At 38.2% G+C, this 23,281-nt stretch overlaps 1 protein-coding gene across 11 annotated transcripts in view; it reads left to right on the top strand.

The window, feature by feature from the left end:
- Positions 1–1,655: 1,655 nt before the first annotated feature.
- Positions 1,656–23,281, top strand: part of LOC105230980 (putative transcription factor capicua) — a 74,990-nt gene continuing 53,364 nt past the window's right edge. For 2 of the 11 annotated variants that reach the window (XM_049449715.1, XM_049449714.1), the window contains exons 1-2: positions 1,657–2,380; positions 3,324–3,723. The gene's annotated coding sequence lies outside the window, so the exon portion shown is untranslated. Of the gene's footprint in view, positions 2,381–3,323; positions 3,724–23,281 lie in introns of all 11 variants that reach the window. The other 9 variants (XM_049449712.1, XM_049449710.1, XM_049449709.1 and 6 more) reach the window with 9 other exon arrangements.

The raw sequence follows: 23,281 nt of genomic DNA, 5'->3' as shown, positions 1-23,281 counted from the left end.
AAGAAACTAAGCAAACCATAGGCCGTGGACTGCGGGGATGGTTTGTGATAAAAGTTTGCTGCTCGTACGCAAATAACATTTTCCCAGGGAAATAGTGCCATTAGCCAGAATGAATGACCTGACCGAAGGCATGAAAGCATAACAGACAGGTGAAAGGTATGAGCACAAACTTTACGCGCTAGCCGGAGAGAAGATATAGGAGCAACAACACAACAACTTATTTCTATAAACATATAAATTGTCAGTATTGTGTTGGCGTTGATAGTAAACTGAACGAATTTCCCAACTCTCATAAGAGCTGTCAATTGAAAAGGGTGAAAGCTGCAACCGTCCACTGGCCTATAACATATGTACTCCATTTATATATGTATGACCATATATATATACGTAATACATATGTATGTATATATAAACGGATGCATATCTACTATCTCCTGCTAGCTGTCAACAGCGCTGCTAGTAGATATTGCCGCAAGCTTTTTTTGTTTTTGCTTTTTATACTGTTTCCAGCTTTTATTGTTACTGTTGCTGTTGTGGCTTAGATTTATGACCAGAAAACTTTGCGCTTTCATTAAAGTTTGTGGCACGAATGGCCATTCGGCAATCTGCGACAGGTGGGATATGCTCATTGTATTGCTATTGTAGTTGTTGCTGCAGCTATTGCTAATGCTTAGCATTTCATAAGTTTTACTTCAAGTTTCCGCAACCAATTTCAGTCTTCTTGTAAGGAAGCAAGAGGCATAACCCTCCCATTCCATTGTACCTCGTTTATATACAATTAGAGTTTGACGTATGTCTAACTCGATATTCTTCTTGCTAGAAAGTGTTCACTGCACAAATACATAGACACATATTTATGTATCTAATGGACGCTTACATATGTGATAGAAGGACAGAGCAGGAATCCGCAAAAAGGTTTGGCACTGTGTACTGAGAGAGTATAGAAAGTGTGCTCCGAAGTTCACAACAGCCTGAAAGCAAAGTCGGGGACCTTATAAAATATATATAGTATAAATGATCAGCATGAGCCGATTTGATTTAACCATTACCGTCTATCTACATATATTTAGCGAACTAGTCACCTAGTTTTTGAGATATTGACCTAAGATTTTGCGCACGATCTCCCCATTAGCTGAAGATTATAGCTGACATACAAGCTGATCGATCAAAATACATTCCTTCAAAGGAAAACTTTTTTATTTGAAGAGATAACTCCACGACATTTGGCATAGATTATCATCCTGGGCAACAGTACGAAGAAAACGTTCAGACGAAACACCCTGCAATCGCTATTTTCAGAGAATTATTTTTGCGCGCCATCTGCCGGCGGTTAGCAAAGGCATAGCTTTCAATTCAAACTTCGTACTCGTTTCAGTTCTGACATGTCATATATAGCTTATTCACTCGCACATTTCTTGCCGAGTTGCATTAAGTAAAAATTATTTTAAAATTGCAATGTCGTGAATTTGTAAATTTTTGAGCAAACTGCGATGTCAAGGCAATGAAATATAAACGAGTTAGTCATTACGTATTAGCTAAAACTGAATTGACATCGCAGGCCTCAACAAACACGCCAGAATTTATTAAAAAATATAGTACTCTTTTACGCCGTACTATGCACATTAAATACAACCCTAAGGGCCTAAACTGTGGACTGCTTTTATTTCGCTTTGAGCTCGATTAAAAGACGGACGGGAGTTTTCTGATTGTCGCGTTCATCGACATTTTCTGAAAGGAAAATTGAAGGATAGATTCTTTTTTCCTTCCTTTTCTTATAATTTCATATTTGCAAAGCAAATGATGGTTTTCTGAATTCAAGTGCGTGAAATGCGAAATTACTGCTAAATAGTGTTGAATTGTGAAAAAAAAACAAATCTTGAAATCAAAAAAATGTAATGAAAAATCTGGTTGAAGTTTTTTTCTGATATCACAGAAAGAGTGAAAAGAAGAGGAGACGAAAGCAAATAGGTAGAAATGACGGTTTCAATGAGTGAGTGAACAAAAGAGAGCGTGAATATGTGAACGTAAATAAGAAGCTGAGAAAAAATCGAATTCCATTGTAGGTGTGTATTTTTTGACATGGAAGGAAGACAAAAGTGGTAAAAAGAAAAACAACTGAATGGCAAAAGTTCTAAAGTTTGTGGCAGTGCAAGAAACTTAAACGTGTACAGATAGAACGAGCCAAAATTGTATTGATTAGGAGGGATCCATTCCTTTTTTGCAAACGTAAATGAATATTATGAAAATATTTTGGATAAATAAGGTAGTGTTTAGGGTGGCTGTAATCTGTGCGTTGACACATGTGACCGCACAGAGAAATTGCTGAGGGCGGCGTTGGCGTTCGTTTACGCACATTCTGGATAATTGTAAATAGATACATGTATGTATAACGCTTAATGCGAGAAAAATGAGTACGGTCAGGAATTATAATTATTTGAAAATCATCTAGTACAAAAAAATATATATATACATATATAACTAAGCAAAGCACCCATTTCTTTTCAATTAAAGAACCAGGGTCGTCATAGGCGCCCGCAGATTGAGAAAAATAAAGATTAGACGATTTTCTGCTGCTACTATTTTTAAGTGCTTTTGACAGAAAATACAATAGTTCATGTGAACGGAAGAAGACGTTATGTTTACAAATACTTCAAAATTTTGACAGTTCATTTCGTTTATTACGTAGCGTTTCGCAAAATGTTTTATCATATAGTAATAGTATATTAACATGTAAAGCGCATTTAGATATGTACACGAATATGTACAGAGGTATATTTGTACCTGGTTTTTGCAAACCCTATTCCACTATGTATAATATCAAATTTTTTCTTTAAACCAGGCGAGCAAATACTCCACCCCCTCCGCACCTATTTAACAAGTTTTAGCAGAGAGATCGCCGTCAACTTCGTTTGTTCGGTCTCTCTTTCGCTCACATATGTAGATTTTAATGTCACAACCGCTGCTGACGTGCTCGCAACGACGTGTATATAGTTTATATTTTCTTCAATGAATGAAACGTTTTTCACAACAAAAAGCGGCATGGTCCAACTGCCGATACTGTAGTAGCTTCGTGTAGGTGGTAAAATTAAGTGTGAAGTGTTAGAGGGGTGATATTGTTATGTATTCATCGCTTCGAGTGCCTCTCTTAGTCGTCTTACCCGGACGAATAGTTGGTTTCTTAAAATGATAGGCAATCAAACTCGTGTGCTTATACAAATACAGACTATTGGTGGTAGTGTGCAATTTTTCACAGTTATAATGACAAAATTTTTTTAGAAAAGCGGTTAAAAAATTTAATAAAATTTGTGCATTTCTTTTTCTAGTTTCAACAAATTATAATTCGAATTAGAAAAGTGGATTGTAATGTTATATTCCACAAAAGCTGATTGGAAAAGAATAACCGCAAATTAAAAAAGAACAGAATTAAATAGAAAAAGTGTTGATTTGAATAACATAGAACTGTGAATTGTGAATCTTATGATGTCTTGCACAGCACATAATGTTAGCGAAAACTAATTCTGCAATATAATCGTGCTTTATATTATTAATAACTATATAACAAGAAATTAATAAAAGATATTAGTGAAATAAGATTGTTGAACTGTGAATAAAAAAGCGGGTTTTTATAATATAATGACTATGTTTGATAAAACTACGGAACCTGCCAATAAATACAAATTGGAATATGCAACCATGAAGGACAAATTCTTCGGACTAGTTAAGGTAGGCTGCGCCAATAATATTTTGAACTTGTATTAGAGATATATTATTATTGATCCGTATATTCAAATCAAAAAACAAAAAAAAAATTGAAACACCGCAAATATGTATACATGTATAGTTTCAGTTGCTCAAAATAAATTCCTTCACATAAAATTTTCCAAACAAAATGCTAGCATTCGTTCATGGCTCGCATATTCGTTTTCACTCTACGTCAATGGCCATCCATCAGATTACAGCAACAATTCATCCAATTCTATATTCGCTGTTTTGTTGTTGTGTTCGTTGGTTCGTTTGCTCGCTCGTTTTATTCATTCATTTGAATGCTCCAATCGGATTTTACTTTAACGCGTTTTAGCACTAGCGATTCCCTGGTTAGCAGTCGACAGGCAACTATGTACATATTTATATGCATATATACAATGCTGTGAAAAACATTAGTCACAATGAAAATATTACATGTTATAAGTGTGGCATATAATAAAATAATGTTTAACGCTGCCAAAATTTTGCATTTCAACATATGCTTGAATTTAAATCCTTTGTATACAGTTTGATTATATTACAAAATAGATATATGTATATTTAAATTTATATAAAATAAACTTATGTATGAAAACCACTACTTGCACAACACTGTATCGCATAAGTATAGTGTGGGCTCTCTTCCCATTTTCTTTCATTTCTTCATTCTTTGCAAACATGCGCCCCAACGAAGTAATGAAACTCACATACAAACAGACGAAAGTCACACTCGCCCATTTGCCTAATCGGCTTCGTATTCATACAAATGTGTATTGTGTTTATGGCTGTTCTTCTTGTTCCACTACTTCTTGTTAGCGCTGTTCAATTATATCTACATGCCTATGTACGTCGATATATAAATGTATACAGAGAATTTATATAAATAAGGTACATAAGTATGCACATATGTATGTATTATAAGCAGATATTTACAACGCACTCATTTTGATTGATTTTGTGTATATGTATGTATGCATTTATGTACATACAAAAATATATAAATATGCATATTGGTATGTAAGCTTTGTTTACTTCATTCTTTGTACCCTTTCGTCCCCATATTTCCACTTCAGCGCCACTCGTCTTGAATTCTGTGCCCTCAACCACGCCATCATCATCATCGCTACCGATACGGGGAAGTCAAGCAAAGAGTACTTGGGCACTCGAATCATAGGAGTTGCCGGCGCGAATTTTCATACTCTCGCAACAAAGTTGCTAAGGATAGTATTATAGTTTTGTTCACATAACGGTTGTTTGTAAGTCCTAAATCAAAAAGAGTCAGATATAGAGTTATATGCACCAAAGTGGTCAGGGTGACGAGTAGAGTTGAAATCTGGATGTCTGTCTGTCCGTCCGTCAGTCTGTCCGTCCGTGCAAGCTGTAACTTGAGTAAAAATTGAGATATCATGATGAAACTTGGTACACGTATTTCTTGGCTCCATAAGAAGGTTAAGTTCGAAGATGGGCAAAATCGGCCTACTGCTAGTTTATATATTTATAAATAATAGCATTCGACTCTGATTTTAAATTATTTTAAGAAAATTTCAACATATTGAAACGTATTGAATTATAAAAGATATTGATAACCCTGCGTTGTGAGAGAACAATCAGCTGACACGTTTCTGCGGCAAAAACCCAAATGCCGTAAATTCTCACGGCATCCTACGCCAAAGAGAGAAGGGAGTAGCGTTTTTCACTGTCCACTTACATTGCGCACCCATAAGATAGGTCGTAGCAGCTGACACGGGCCACGATTCTACGTTCCCCACTGTTTCTGCTATTGTCGAGTAAAGTTTTTGATTCCTCATGCCACTTGTATGTTTTTTGTTTTTATGTGACTATTCATTCTGCTCATTTCTTTTATGTAATTTTCTTTTTGATGTTTGATCATTGCTGACTGACAGAATTGTCTGTTCAGACTTGAACTGTTTTTGCTGATGTTTTGTTATTTGGCGTTCAGACCGGCACTCTTATTCCGCTCATTATCGGTAAATTCTCTTTTGATAACACTCATTACGTATACACGTTTAAATATTTTTCAAAATAAGAAGGTTTGCCGAATTGCATGACAGTGAACTGTTAGAATTAGAATTATTAATTGAGATAATACACCGCGACCTAGGGTCTATTGTGCCCTCTCCTATATCACATGACCTCACAGAGCCCCAGCAGCCTGAACAGTTCCAGCAGTTTGCCGGGCTCAAGCGAGGTTATGTGATCCCTGCTGATATACACTGAATCCAGGGCCTTAAGCCTTTTCCCACAGATTGCTGTGCAATCCTGGATAAGCTGTGCTGGTGTCTCCTGTTCCAGGTCGCAGAACCGGCAGTTGGCACAGGAGACCATGCCCATGTTGGACAGGTGCTTCCTAAGCTTACAGTGGCCGGTGTATATTGCGACGAGGAGACGGAACTTCTCACGAGGTAGGTTAATTAATTCTTTAAACCTGGAGAGATTATACCCTCCCAGGAGCAGCTTAGCGTGGCGCATACCTGCTTACTGCCGCCAGTGCCGCTCTCTATCCTCTCTTTCCTCCGTGCGGAGCAGCTCTTTAAGAGTGTGGGGTCCTACCGCTATATATGGCTCTGGTCCCAACATCTTGGATGCTGCTGCCGTGCGGGCCAGCTCGTCGGCCTTCTCATTACCTTCTACTCCCTTGTGACCTGGTACCCAGATTAGATGTACCCGATTGCACAGGGACAGGCGGTTTAGCCTTTCTATACATTCTTCGACTAAAAGCAATTTGGTGGAAGATACTTGGGAAGCTGCCCATAGGTATGGACCCGCAATACCTGCCCCAATACCTTCCGGTGTTTTTGAGCAATCAGTGTACCACTGAATGGTACTGTCTTCCAGCAGCTTTTCCAGAGTGGAATCATTCCACTCCATCTTGCTGCCTAGAGTTACTGTGAAATTCTTTTTGAGATTTATTTTCTTAGTTGTACCATCTCGCGGGAGGAGGGCTAGCGGTGTGCTCTCCGCTAGGGCGTCCATCTGTTTAGAGGACATGATCTTCCCTCTTCCACAGCCTTCTGCTGACATTAGCAGCATAGTGTGCTTTGCTGCTATCTTGATCACCTGATGAAGCGGTGTTAGCTCTAGCAAGACTTCCAGTGCCACGGTGGGACATGTGCGCATTGCCCCCGAAGCACAGACACATGCAAGTCTTTGCAGCTTTGACAGTCTTCCTATCACCGAAGACTGCGCAGCTTTGGTGGCCCAGGCAACCGCTCCATAGGTGACGATAGGCCTTACTATCATGGTATACAGCCATCTGATGATGCTTGGCTTGCATCCCATGATCTGCCGGCCAGGCGTCTACAAATCATAAGCGCTCTAGTTGCCTTGGATAAAGTTAAGTCCAATTGCCTATTCCATTTTAACTGTGAGTCTAAGGTGAGGCCAAGAAATTTGACCTCCTTAGACATTTCCACCTCTGTGCCTCCGATTGTAAGGGATCTCAGGCCCGGAAGAGATCTCCGCTTAGTGAATGGGATCACGGTGGCAGTGAACTGTTACAAATGAGAACACAAAGCGTGCTACCCGTTGCTAGATTAAATGTGAATAATTCTCTTCATTGAAGCTGGTCAAATCATTCTAGGTACGAGTCCACTTGACAACAAATTAATTTTCTGGTAGCATAAATAGTTATTAGAACAGCCGGTATCTACTAAAATTTTTATTATGTACATTTGTGGGGGATAGACCCAAGTCTATCTATTGTGTCATGCTTGCGACTCACACGACTCGTTCAACATAATTTTGGTAATAACTTTTGTTAATACTGTGCAGTACAGGTCAAGCAATTTTTCGACATAGGAGCGCTTTAAGTGCGTAACTATTATTCTGTAGGTTATTAACCACAGGGGAGATGATTTAAAACTCGTTGTATAATAACGAGTGGTGAGAGAGTGCTAAAGCCGACAGAATATCAATAAATATTTGAATAGTCAAAACGGTTGATAGAACAGAAACCAACACTAAATCACAAATTTGTGTATTGTGGAGCAAAGCATTTTTAACGGAAACTTACATTTTTAAAACGAAAAAAAACAAGAACAATTAGTGAACACAATATGAGAAAAAAATTAATAAAATTCATAATAGTAATTTATAAAATAGTGAACTATATCTATCTTACTGATTGTGGACATGGCCATTAATCTAAGTCAATTGAAGTCAATATTAGTGCGGCGTTGTCGCTGTTGTTGTTGCTGCTATGGCTCTTGCCATTGTAGCTTTTGCATGCTTTTATGCACACTAATAACGGCCGTGCGAGTTAGCGACACAACGTCCAACTTTGGAGAGAAATTAATTAAATACACTTCATACAACGAGCGATCCCAGCCAACCACGGCTACCCGCTTGTGACAAATATTTCAATACAACTACACATTTTTTCTCTATGCACTAACACCAACGCACATTTTTGGGTTATTTTTTGTTGTATGATCACATGTATACGTACGTGAGTGGGTTAAATATTCGCTCGACCTAAGACATACTCTATATGTTTATCCCCACGTTTACCACCATGTTACCCACTGATTATCTGGTTTTTTACCCGCTGATGGTTTGCAGGGATCATATTTACATACATATGAATGATGTATAATGATGTAGCTCTTGTGTGTATATACATACATATGTACATATGTATGTATGGATAGATAACTATGTTTGTATATGCCAATGCAGAAATATGAATTTATATGCATCTCATGATTGCAGGTCTGCCCACATTTTCATATTAACTCACATAAACATCCATATGTATATTATTGCTATACCTCTTTCTTAACCAATGGCTTTATATGTAAGCATGTGCATACATACATATATACATATGGGTAAATTATTCATTTGAACAAAGAAATCCGTTGCGTCGACGACGTAGTAATTTAATTTTTACTCACATCTAATTTTTTATTAAGTATAAGCTAGCTAAACTATATAAACACACGCTCGCACACACCAATTTACTACAAAAGCTGTCGCCACTGTAGTAGTCGGCAATAACAATAAAAGCAAAAGCAGTCAAACAATACTTATACAAGGTGAATACGTACATACATAGGTGCGTAGGAGTCAAAGAAGTAAGGCCAATCAAAGCGAGAGAATCATTCTCTATTTAGCCATGCGAGCAAAAAGCGTGCGCGGTGCGGTGCGCAAAGTAATAAAATGGTGATATTTATGAAGCGCAGTGCTGACTGCTTGCACCGCAACATTTAGCAGTAGCTGGCAGTGAATGACACCGTTCTCCACTTGAGACAGAGGATGGTGGGGAAGGCAGTACGCAGTCGTTGCTCCATTTACTGTTAAAGCAGAGCCTCTGAGCAGAGATCAATAGATGTTCAACTCATCTCTCATTGGAAGTGAGAGAGCAATTGTTAAACGTCATAACTTCGGGAACTATTTCAACTGTCAAGTTCGCAAAACTAGGAACTGGTAGTAATCACTTGTTGCTAGGTGCAAACAATATATAAGAACATGCCAATCAAAATGCCGGAGCTTTTGACAAGTCATAGTCGTCGTGTGTAGTTTGCCATTGTCCTCAAGGAACGCAATTCCTCTCCCATTGGTGTATGCCAGCCACTTCTGGGCGATTGCTTTCTTCAGGCGGTTCAATTATTGAGAGCATGGATCGAAATTTAGGGCTTGGTCGCACAGAATCAGCTCGTAGTAGATGATTCCTTGCCAATCCCACCAAACATATGGAAAAAAACAGCCAGTGTCAACCACGTTGCGATTTGCAGATGGAAATTCGGTTTATGAAACCTTTTTTGTGTTAATTCGTAAAGCACCCATGCCTCGAACTTCTTTTTGTATCCAGCCTTATATAGTATTTATGGCTCAAAAGAATTTTGTCCAATGTTTAACTCCTGGTCGATATTTTCTACAATTGGTCTTCCATACTTTTGGGCATCTTTAAAGACCTGTATAAAATTTCATTTAGACTGATTGAGTCGTTCGCGAGAGGTCCGACTTTGGAAACAATTCCGAGAAAAACGCGTTTTAAATTTGAAATGATTTTATACCTGAACTCGAGCGCGCAACTTCTCGAGTCTGTATCTGCAAAACTACTACTCGGAACAAAGTGAGCATTTAGGACAATATTCTGGAGATGTTGTGGATTTAAATGAAACACAAAAAAGATCTATTTTGTCAAGCCATAAAGCGCAAGCATGTAACCCCTTAAAAAGGTTGTAATCAATGGTTTCCGTGGTATTGTGCTATAACAGGGAATTTTCGGCACAAACAAGTACATATTTACTTTTAATAGGGAATTTAATTTTATGTTGCATTGTGTAGCAAATTTATAAAAGTATTTAGTCCATAAGTGCAAATATATTTGTAAACAACACGAATCGACGATAAATATATGAGCAGAATAATAATAAATAATGATGTTGTATGAATAATGATAATAAATTAACAACAAAAAAGTGCTAACACTGTGGACAAAACAACAAGAGCAACAAAAATGTCACATATAATAAGTAAAAATTAAAATTGAACAGTAGCAACAACAATAATTATAATTAAGGAGAACAAGGTGGCCATTTACTCCCAGCTAACAATAAGCGTAGCAAACTAAAAAAGGAAATGCAATAAATTAGCATGCAAAGACGGCATAGTGTAAGTAGTAGCGGGAACAGCAGCAAAAAAAGCACATGGCGTCAGGCATATTAAGTACAATGCGAATAAAATGATATAAAAAGCAAAATTAATCGTAACAACAATAGCAACAAATATAACCGTGGTGCGCTAAGCTACGAAATGAGTCGTAAACGCCATGCTTTGCGATTGTTTGCATGTTAATTTTCACAACAAATAAAACAAACGAGTAATAACTACATACATACATACATATGTATGTAAGATACTTTATAATAAATACATAAATCGTTGATTAACAACGGCGTTCTATGTACTGTTACAAGTAAGGCACGACAAAGTTCGGTTCCACATTATATACATAATCTTGTAATAATCGAAGATGTGAAATTATTTCCAATTGAGAGCGAAACATTTTTTAAAACAAATAACGTAGGACTAAGTTCGGGAGGATTGAGTCCAGTCTGTTTAAAAATGAGCTAAAATGAGAAGGCAAACAATCCTTTCCAGGGTTGTGCGTTGGGTTTGAGGGGTTTTTCGTTGTCGGAGAGAATACCGAATTTATTTGTACTGAATTTGGTCTATTTAACTCTAACGGTTTGGGAGATAAAACCTATTAAAGGCGGACCACACATGCCCCTACCTATGTAATACTATTCGTCAGTTATGCCACTTTTTTGTTCTCGTTTACTGGCGTTTTGTGGGAGTGGCAGCGGTCCGATTACGCCCATCAACAATACGGTCCTCCCTTTGGTGCCAAGGAGTATGTGTAGCAAGTTTCATCAAAATAACGGACGAACAGACTGTCATTTGGAATTCAACTATTTTCGTCATCCTGATCAAGTAGATACATACATACACAACTGCATATCTATCTCAATTAGTTGTAGGCGGTAAAAACAACTGTTATGTGAATAAAACTATAATACTCTTTGTTCCAATATATTGCGAGAGTATAATTGTGTTCACATAGTATATATTTACATATGTACATACATATGTAAATGCAAAACAGCAAAAAAACCTCTAATAACAAAGACCGCTAACTTATTTCACCGCTGGCATTCATTGCGTGGGGGAGCAACTCAGCGATACAATAGGCGCTCTGATGGAAACATGAAATGCATTTTATATAAAATAAGAAAACGTGTTAACTGCGACTGCCGCGAAGGTATAATACCCTTCAGGAATTCAATGTATCTACGTATGTAAAATTTCAAATTGATATTTCTAGTTAGGATATATACAAGGTGCGGTCAAAAGTAAACAGAACCCTGGTGGCGCCATCTATATGGCGACTGGTGCGTTAGAATCTGCTATCTTTATCGATTGTCCAGTGATGACATTTGGAAGTGAAGTTATTGCGTTTTAAGTGTCAGTATTTTTGTGTTATCGGTGCGAAAATGACTTCGAACAAAGAGCCAACATTAAATTTTGTTTTATATTGGTAAAACTTTTACCGAACCGTTTCAATTGATGAAACAACTTTATGGCGATGATTGCCTATCTCGTAGCAGAGTGCACGAGTGGTTTCAACGTTTTTAAAGAGGTCGTGAGGACATAAATGACGATCACATGTGGGTCAATCAAAATCCGTGATCACCGGGAATTCCATCGAAGCTGTGCGTGAATTCTTCAAAAATCATTGAAATTCATGGAAATGGAAGTGAACACCTCCAAAACATGGAATTATCGTATTCTGACCGAACATATGGGCTTACGAAAGGTCTGTGCACGGTTTGTTCCGCACAAATTGACTGACGATCAAAAATTGCTCAGAATTCAACATTCGAAGGACGATTATTTGACCAAAAATCACATTTTTACCATTAACCACTCCCGCATTCACCTGATATGGCACCGTGTGATTTTTTTTGCGGAAAGATGCATTTGCCCATGAAAGGAAAACGTTATGCAGACGTAAAGGACATTCAAAAGGCTTGCACCGGCATGCTGCCGGCCATACCGGCCAACGAGCTAAAACACTCGTTCGACATGCTTTTGGACCGTGCAATAAGCTGTATTGAAACAGAAGGAGACTATTTTGAATAAAATAAATTGATTTTGCCGAAAGAACCATTTGTTCTGTTTTTTTAAGTACTGTTTCCCTGTTCAGGGTATAAAAATGCATATGTGTGAGGATAAATGTAAGCTGGCAGTGTCACCGCACTGGTGTTGTGTAATGTGATGCGAACCAAATGCAATGGGAAATTAAATGCATGCTAAATGCACAGAGCTGCTGTTGTAATACTCTAAGCAATTCCTGATTGCTGCCGTTGGGTCGTTATTGCAATCCGCGGCCGCGTGGGCGCAGCAACAAGCGCCACCAATCAAAGCAAGCGGCTGACTTCGACAAATAGTGAACCGATAGACGCCGAGAGGTAGGTAGTTTCTTAAAGGGCCTAATCTTCAAAATAGTTTTTTCATAGACTTTCAAAACGCCGAAACTAACCTTCAAAAATGCGCTATTATGATCTATAGGGTGATCCATATCGAGGTTACCTACTTTTTTAAAGAAAAAACACAGAAACTTCAAATTTTATGGGAAATGTTTATTATCATTCGAAAGAAAATTCTTTGGCATTTATTTTTTGAAGATTATCTCTTTCGCGGATAAGTCTCAAAACCGGTCTATCCGTTGAGTTCAATTTTCGAGCACTCGTTGGAGCATTTCGCCTGGCGAATGACACACGTGATGTTTTACTCCAAGTCCTATATTGAAGCGGAGTTTTCCGCATAGACTTAGAACTTTACATAACCCTACAGGAAAAAGTCTAACGGTGTGATATCACATGATCTTGGTGGCCAATCGACCGGCCCAATGTTCTCTCAATAAATTCACTGATTGATACGATGTGTGGGAAGCGGCACCGTCTTGTTGAACTAAAAGTCGTCGAAATCACGAGCTTCAATTCCAGGCATAAAAAGTCGGTTTTCATGGCGCATATTGATAGTTACGTTCTCACCGTCATCATTTTTGAAGAAATATGAATCGATGATTAACCGGCCCACAAATCACAGCAAACCGTTATTTTTTCTGGATAAAATGGAATCGCTTCAGGTTGCTTTTCGTCCAAATGCGGCAATTTTGGTTATTTACAGACCCATTGAGCCAGAAATGATCCTCATCGCTGAATAAATTTTGACTCGAAAACGTCGGATCTTCTTGGAGGGTTTCAGGAGACCCTAGATCGAAGCCTTATCGATTAGCTAGGGCGTGAGGCTTCAGTTCTTGCACAAGCTGCTCTACTACCCTATAGTATATAACTTTCTAATGATACAAAAGCGCCTCGAGACTGCAAATGCCATAAAAACCTCTGACCGCATAGACACGTATTTGAAGTGTGAGATTGGTTGATAGAAAAGAGCTTGCCGTCGACGATTGAGTGTAGCCATATCAGTCTTTTCGGTATGAAGTGATGTGACACATACTTGTTCTACATATGTATGTAAATATGAATGTATATATTTAGAGCGCTAAAATTTTTAATCTGACTGAAAATCGCATTTTGAAGAATAAAACTGAAGGTACTTCTGCACATAGTATACCAAATAAAAAAATATATGTACTTACATATATAAAAAAAAGTAAACGAAGAAAGAGCTTATCAAACCAGAGTCACATCTGTCTCAACAACATGATGCGATAAGCAAAGAATACGCTTACGAGTATAATGAATATAAGTATGTAGTAACAGCAAAGCAAAATACAAATCGCGTAAGAAAACCGGTTCACGGCAAACACGACGCGACAGTAAGAAAAAATAATAATCAGTGAGCCTGTTTCCGAGTACGACTGTTCTTATTGTTGTTTTCTTATTCTAACACCAATTGCCTGTTCTTCTACTATACATTAACACATACTATGTATTTTTTTCTCTGCCTCGCTCGTTTTGTGAGATTGTTGTCTTCAGATCCGTCTTACCGTACACAACAGCAGTACAAGCAGTCAAAATGCAGACGTGGAAATACAGAGTAACAGCAGTACAGTTCATATAAGAACACACAACCTAACGAGCAAGCCAATAAACAAAGTCAACAGAACTACCGTCGATCATTGTAAAGAGGCAGAGACTGTTTTAAGAATACAGAAAGAAAATAAAGAAATGCTTTAAAACTCGTTATGACGCAGCTAACACCGGCCCACTTGCTCGTTACACGAACGTCTTCGGCAATGATAAAAACGAAAAGGTCATATGCGTTAGACGTCATTTATTATTATATTTATCGAATCGGGACACACAAGTTGATCCTGCAGTTGCCACTTGTACTAAGGCACCAATTCTTTCGTACATTTCAAAACCATGTGTCGTATTGCCAACACGACGTCATAAACATATAAAAACAAACGTTTTGACAGGCCACATCTTCACATAATGAAAGTAATACCTATGAGCTCGGCAGTCGTGATGTACTTTTGATAGTAACTGGTTACTGTGGTTGTTGTAGCGCTGATCTAGATGTAGGTGGTCTTATCTGCATGTCTTTCTTGCTAGTTTGAGCTGCTACAATGTCCAGAACGAAGAGACACTGTAGATTCGCGAATCTACATTCATTCATTCCATTCACTGGATGTGAGTCAGTGTGTTAATAGCTTCTACATCCGTAGTCCAGTCGGTAAGTTCTGCTATGTCGGAAAGGCAAGAAGCTTGTAATGGACACACAACTTATGTAAGGTCCTTAATATTAGAAGGAACCGCGCTAAAACCTCGATTATCAATACCATAAGCTTAAAGTGAAAGTTTCCATAATACAGAACATAAGTATGTATGTATACACAAGCGAGATTTTATAACTGACATTTCATACCTTGAGGCCATAACTTCCCATTTCGTACGCTTTATGTATAATTTCGTATACTAATGACCGGAATATATGGGTACAACAGGATTGGCATCGCAGCACTAGACTGTGTTTTTGATCACAGCTGCGCGTAACCATGCACACACGCTAGCTCGCCCTCCACCCTCGATAGTCCACTCACTAGCGTGAATTGGAACGCTATCATCTCTGGAGCCAGTTGAATTTCCTCACTTGAACTTCATATTAAAAGCAACATAACGTAATCGTATAAATGTATACAAACAAAAAGCTTAAAGTAAACACGAAAACAAACGTTCAGCGTAAAACGGCTACTGGTGTTGAGCGTAGTAAAAATTGTTGCTCTGCCGGTTTTTATTGTTGTTTGCATTGTGATTATGCGAGTGTGTGCCATTTCATTGTTGCTTTTTTTTTGTCTAGTTTGCTTCAACATTTCGGTTAGTCATTCTGTTTGAATGCTACGAGTATTCGCCTTGGTTGTTATTGATTGTCTGAGCTGACTCCGGTCGCTTAACAACAAGCTTTGAAGACTTCTCTTTATGTTTTTGCTTTTAATGGCTTGAGTTGGAGTAGTAGATTGTTGGAGTTGAAGCTGGCTGCTTTTGTTACCATGGAGGCGGCTGGGTGCGAAAGAGTGTGAAAGATAAAATAAGTTAATGTTGCCAAGGCGTACGTTATTGATCGTGCTGCTTGCTGCTTGCTGCTACCAGTCAATTGCAATGAATGGCCGCCGTTCGTGTGTCGGGGATTATGAGTTTCTAGCACTGTGATATTACAAAAGTATAACCAAAGAGTTCATAGCATATACATATACATATGTACGCATAAGTAAGTACATATGAACAATCTTTTCTCATAGTGGTAGTTAAATATATACTATGTACATACATACATACATGCGATCGACAGCACCATGACAAGTCTGTCAAGTCGGGGTCATGAGATGATCGCGCTATCGACCATACAACGCTATTGACGTACGTTGCTCGTATTGTGTAATGCCTATACTGGAGTATAGACAAATAATGGTTATCTTTTCTGTACAAAATTGTATCACAATTCCATTTTACCTCATTCTTAATTCAGTCTTTTTCTGTTGAAGAATTTATTCCTTTCTTAATTTTTATACTCTCGCAACAAAGTTGCTAAAGAGAGTATTATAGTTTTGTTCACATAACGGTTGTTTGTAAGTCCTAAAACTAAAAGAGTCAGATATAGGGTTATATACCAAAGTGATCAGGGTGACGAGCAGAGTTGAAATCCGGATGTCTGTCTGTCCGTCCGTCCGTCCGTCCGTCCGTCTGTCCGTCCGTCCGTGCAAGCTGTAACTTGAGTAAAAATTGAGATATCATAATGAAACTTGGTACACATATTTCTTGGCTCCATAAGAAGGTTAAGTTCGAAGATGGGCAAAATCGGTCCACTGCCACGCCCACAAAATGGCGGAAACCGAAAACCTATAAAGTGTCATAACTAAGCCATAAATAAAGATATTAAAGTGAAATTTGGCACAAAGGATCACATTAAGGAGGAGCATATTTGGAAGTAATTTTTTTGGAAAAGTGGGCGTGGCCCCGCCCCCTATTAAGTTTTTTGTACATATCTCGGAAACTACTATAGCTTTGTGAACCAAACACTATAGAGAAGTTTCCTTCAGGCATTTCCATATACAGTTCAAAAATGGAGGAAATCGGATAATAACCACGCCCACCTCCCATACAAAGGTTATGTTGAAAATCACTAAAAGTGCGTTAACCGACTAACAAAAAACGTCAGAAACACTAAATTTTACGGAAGGAATGGCAGAAGGAAGCTGTACCCAGGCTTTTTTTTTAAATTGAAAATGGGCGTGGCGTCGCCCACTTATGGACCAAAAACCATATCTCAGGAACTACTCGACCGATTTCAGTGAAATTCGGTTTGTAATATTTTTTTAACACTTTGATGACACGTACGAAATATGGGCGAAATCGGTTCACAACCACGCCTTCTTCCAATATAACGCTATTTTGAAATCCATCTGATGCCTTCTCTGTATAATACGAGTATGTATATACATTAGGAACCAAAATAAAAAAAATATGTAAATGACGGATAATGAAATCTCGATTATCACCTTATCATGCGAGAGTATAAAATGTTCGGTGACACCCGAACTTAGCCCTTCCTTACTTGTTATTTACACCTTTACTCCGCTTAAGTTCTTCCACATCGTTTGCTAAGTTGTTTGGCAGGTTATTTGCTTCAGCTCATGGCAACAATAAGGTACAATTCAATGATTGAAAACAACGTATCCATATACAATATGTACGTAGCTTTATATGCCTTAAAAGCTTCATTTAGCCGCATTTGGGACTAAGTTAGAGAGTGTTTCAGGACCATTCTTGATTTGAATACTTATTTTAAAGGGAAGAGAATCAAGCAAACTTTATACAAGTATTAGGTCTACAACTTTGCTTCCGCCGTTTTCCAATGGATGTCTCTAGGGTCAAGCACTGGTCGATTAAATCCTTTTATGTATATCGATCTTGGACATTTGTGTCAACATTAACCCAACAAAATATTTGTAGAGATCTGTTTGCATCCCAAACTTATTCTCAACTGAAAATGTCACTTTTTGAGCCGAATTCTAGACATTTGCGGGAAATTTTGCTTTTCTTTTTTAATTCCGAGAAAAGTGCGGCTGAGGACCCGTTCACGCTTTACTGAGGCTGACACATACATAGATAATACTATTACTATACTACTACCGTCTATATGATTTCTATTAGGTATAAAAAAATAATAGAATTTTTGTAAAGCAACTTGTGTTAGTTTACAAAAAAATGGATCATAAAGCATTTCGTGTATTAATTAAGCATTGCTTTTTGAGGGAATAAGGGAAAACACTTTTGGACCGTTTTTATACAATAAAGCCTTAAATTTACAAAAAAAAAACGGCGGAAGCAAAGTTGTAGACCTAAACATTAAAAAAAAACAACTTTAGTTACATATATGTACACAGAACAAATGTTTTTTTCGGCAAAATCAATTTATTTTATTCAAAATAGTCTCAATCTGCTTCAATACCGCTTTTTGCACGGTCCAAAAGCTTGTCGAATGAGTGTTTTAGCTCGTTGGGCCACCAGTATGCCGGTGCAAGCCTTTTGAATAGCCTCTACGTCTGCATAACGTTTTCCTTTCATGGGCATATACATTTTTCCGAAAAGGAAGAAGTCGCACGGTGCCATATCAGGTGAATACGGGAGTGGTTAATGGTAAAAATGTGATTTTTGGTCAAATAATCGTCCTTCGAATGTTGAATTCTGAGCAATTTTTGGTCGTCAGTCAATTTGTGCGGAACAAACCGTGCACAGACCTTTCGTAAGCCCATATGTTCGGTCAAAATACGATAAATCCATGTTTCAATTCCATTTCCGTGAATTTCAATGATATTTGAAGAATTCACGCACAGTTTCGATGGAATTTCCGGTGATCACGGATTTTGATTGGCCCACATGTTGATCGTCATTTATGTCCTCACGACCTCTTTAAAAACCTTGAAACCACTCGTGCACTCTGCTACGAGATAGGCAATCATCGCCATAAACTTGTTTCATCAATTGAAACGTTTCGGTAAAAGTTTTACCAATTTTAAAACAAAATTTAATGTTGGCTCTTTGTTCGAAGCTCATTTTCGCACCGATAACACAAACATACTGACACTTAAAACGCAATAACTTCACTTTCAATCGATGAAATGTTATGAAATTCTCACTGGACGATCGACAAAGATAGCAGATTCTAGCGCACCAATCAACATATATGTATGTAGATGGCGCCACCAGGGGTCGCTAGATTCAAAACGTCCTATTTACTTTGGAACTCACCTTGTAAAAGGTGAAAAGGTTATCTCCGCGCAAGCGACGAATCACCTTCACCTACCTGTATTTTACATAACGACATACGATTGACATCGAACATCGCGGCTTATCTCATTCAATTACTACTAGAATGCTTTCTAAGAAAAGATTACTTCACTTCGAAATCGAATGTTGAAACCGCTATAAAATATCTTCTTCATACTCCATATAGGTGGACTAGGTCTAGGCTCTACAAATAAATATAGTAAGTGCTTATTTTAGGACGGGTAAGAAACGAATATTATATACACTTGTAAGAAAGGCGCTCCAAGTATGAGCTCTTAATTGTAACGGGAGGGTCGTCCGCCTAAAGGTTTTCTATTTTTTATTGTTATCGGACAGAAAAATGTATAGCTTGCTTCCAACTACTTAAAAACTCGCTAATCAAGGGACTTTAGATATATTTCAAAATTAGCAAAATTTAAGTGGGCGTGGTTATAGCGCCACTTCCCACATGACGCAATCTTTAATTCCATTAGATTCCCTTAACTCAAGCAACTCTTTTTTGTTAGGTACAAATTTATGCATACAGGTCCCTATGTGTATAAAAGAAAGCTTTATTATCACAAAATGCTCGAAAAGCAAGCAAGTTAATCAACAGCAAAATCAGAATCAGAGAACCAGGCCGAAAAAAAAAATTAAAAGTGAAAATAAATAAATAAAATTCTAACGAGGTGAGGCAGTTGCTTATCAGTTGAAACTGGCGTGGGCAATCGAATAAGAGAGTTTTATTTATTATTTATTCAAGTAGTCAGGAACAGCAGACCCACCATGAAATAAATATTGACGCGATATCAACAAAAACTTATATTCTATACAGAAAATTACCCACTAATAAATGCTATTTTTTAATCTGACTCGGTGACTGGTAGCGTGATGTGATCGGTATATCGAGGGAGGATATGTTGGTGGCGGTGAATACATACATACATATGTATATGATATACTCTCATGAATAAATGATGACCTTGACGAGCTTAGTCGATTTAGTCATGTCAAGACCTACCGATCTAAACGACGTTAGGTCTCCGAAATAACAGCTCTGGCCCGATAAAATCCAGGTCAATTCTGGGTGTGGGAATTCCCGCACCAATATGGCCGCCTGGATACGGTGAAACACAGACGAGGAATCTGCAAACTTGTCAAAATACTGCACCCGGACTACGACAGGATGTCTCTTAACCCATTTTCGGCCGCACCTAGATCCACCGCATTGATTTCATTTCAACTTTTTATTTTGATTATAATAAAAAACACTCGATGCTTAACATTTTTTGAGATTGTTACATTGAGCCGTTTAGCCACGGATTCAGAAAGTTGCAAAATCGCATAAAATTATTGATTTCACGCAGATCTCGTTCATTTTCGACTTGGTGATTTTTCAAATTTGCTGGTCGATAAATCGACCAATGGCTGTAAATGGGTTAATGTCTCCCATCGAACACAGGCATAGTGCAGCTCCCAGTTAAGGAGCATAACCAACTCTTTTCCAAGCAGTTCCCGCAAAAATCATCCCTGCAGTCACCTGCTTGACGCGGAACCGCCTCCTAGGAGCATGAAAAGGTCATTCCTCGACTACGTCGACGACATCAAACAATGCGTCGGTCATACTTCGGACGCAACTAACTTCCGACAAGCATTTACCGTCATTCACAGTGGAGCCATTAACGCCATCACCGACTACGTCTCAGTAAATGGTGTACTTGGAGTCAAAGCACCACCAATTACAGACAAAGAGCTCGAGTAGCCACGAGAAATGAGAGTGACCCTTACTGAAGCTGAGTAGCAAGTTAATCTCCTACTTATCCGGGATAGACCCTGACATATCGAATATAAGTCAACGTGCAATGAGTCTTCGCATGACACTAACCACCTTTTTGCATGCTCTAAGCACCGCTACTCCCCTTGGTCCAACCCCGTCGAAACAGCAAGTTTCCTGAGCCTACCGTTGGATGATGTCGACAACAACTTATCTAATCCTTACTATCCTAACGGGAATTATGTACCCGTTCCTACAACAACAACAACAACATTTAGCCGTGCCTGTCTGTCTGTCTGCATATAGGCGATCTTCAGTTTTTGAGATATCGATCTGAAATTTTGCACATGCCTTTTTCCCACAAAGAAGATGCTCATTTGTCGAAATCGCCAATATTGGACCACTCTAGCATATAGCTGTTATACAAACTAACCGATCAAAATGAAGCTCCTGTATGGAAAACTGTTTTATTTGACAAGCCATCTGCTCTAAATTATTATTTGTCCATAGCAACGCTATAATCTTCGGACAGATATTGCGATCGGACCACTATAGTATATATTGTAGGGAAAACTTCATTTAACAAATTATATTTACAAAATAATCCAAGCCCCCGCTTGCAGTTGCCGCTTCCTAAAACACTCACTAACTCCGGTCCAAGAACGCCATAATTAAATTTAGATTAAAAAAAATCACTTTTTCCCCATTATTTTGTCCACAACTGTTTCTAAGTAATACTTGCTTTATTGTCCCTCACAATCCCATACGGTTTGCAGAAATTCTCACTGGTGCGAGCTGCTGAAATAATAAAATTGATAAATCATAGTAATGAGTATGACTTTTCGTGTGAATCTATAACAATTGGACTTTCCTTCACTGATAAGTACGTAGGTACATGCATATGTATGTATGTACTATAAACTATATTTACGTTTAATCGATGGTACATACTTATATTGCACAAGTAATTAGTATTTCTCACAGACAACAGCAAAACCTACACACCGCTCGCAAATATTTGTATTATTTTCTCGGAAAACGTACCCTTACATAGTATGTATTCATGAAATCGTGCTGTATTGCTAATACAACTAACTGTTCATTAAAAGTTCCAGTTTAAGAGCATGCTCTAAATGTTCTTAAAGGCTAAAAGGATATGGTTAATGCTTTCTTCATTTAATATTAGCTATTCTTTAGATTTGTATGGGTGTCAAAACGTTTTAGGCAGCTTAAATTAAGCTAACTAAAACTTAATAACCACTTAAGAGATTATATCCAGTTGCAAGTTAGAAGACAACTCGTAAAATGCGGTTTACGGTTATAAAATTTACAGTTCAGGCATTAAAAATCGACTTTGTTGTATTAGATTGAAATTCACCATTACTTCAAATCTATTCCTTACAACTTAGACCACTGCGTTGCTGAACATTCACCCACCGCTTCCTTCTTTACTCACACACCCTCGAAGCCGAGCCGAGCAGAAGTGCAGGGAGCTTATTCACGGATGAATCGAAGTTAAGAAGTAGAGTAGCAGGTGGAGTCCACAGTCTCTCTGCATCAACTGTAGTTTTAGATTACCTGACCACTGTAACATCTTTCAAGCGGAGGTTTCTGCTATCAAGGCATTACTCCGAAGTGCACTCTCCTTCAGAGAGGTATGCATTCACTCTGATAGACGAGCAGCTATACCTGCTTTAAGATTGGTGACTGTGCGCACAAAACGTATTGAGGAGTTTATGGTTCAATGGCAACAGCTTCATGTTTTTTCTATATTAAACTTGTATGGGTCCGCGGTCACAGCGGAATCGCCGAAAACTGTAAAACAGATGAGCTTGCTAGGCACCCTGACTCCGACTGGAAGCGGGTTGGTTGTTCATAGGTCCAGCGCTAGAGCGCAAGAGGACATCGGCAGGTATTGATCAGCTACCAGAACTGGATTCTTCTTGCCTAAAGTAAACAGTAAGAGGTCCTCTGATCTACTTACACTTAGCAAAGTGAAGAACTCAGCTATTGTAGGGGCTCTGACTAAACACTGTCCAATAAATACACACGTGGTACGACTAAATATTTTGTCGGAAGCAAAGTTGTATGGAGTCGTATTGTCATTTTCTATTTTATTCGCCGGCCTTTGCTAAACGGAGATTAAAATATTGCGTTTGACACACCTTTGGGGAACTTGGTGTAGTGACTGGGACTTAATAAATTTGTGGTAAGCTTAAAACGCTGCGTCGATCTATAAGGTTATGCACTTTAAGAAGTTTTTGGGCAACACATAGGACAAATGCCTGTGAAGTGACATCCATCTATTTTGGATTAACCCTACGACCTAACCTCTTAAGCTAGTCGATATTAAATTGTTTTTCTATTTAAGCCATTAACACTCATATATAGAGACTTATTTCTAAAAATTTCCGCTGGATTTTGGCCATCTTTTTCA

The sequence above is a fragment of the Bactrocera dorsalis genome, chromosome 2 (genome assembly GCF_023373825.1).
Source record: "Bactrocera dorsalis isolate Fly_Bdor chromosome 2, ASM2337382v1, whole genome shotgun sequence".
NCBI lineage: Eukaryota > Metazoa > Arthropoda > Insecta > Diptera > Tephritidae > Bactrocera > Bactrocera dorsalis.
Note: the sequence above shows the minus strand (reverse complement) of the source record. Positions and strands in the feature narration are given on the sequence as shown.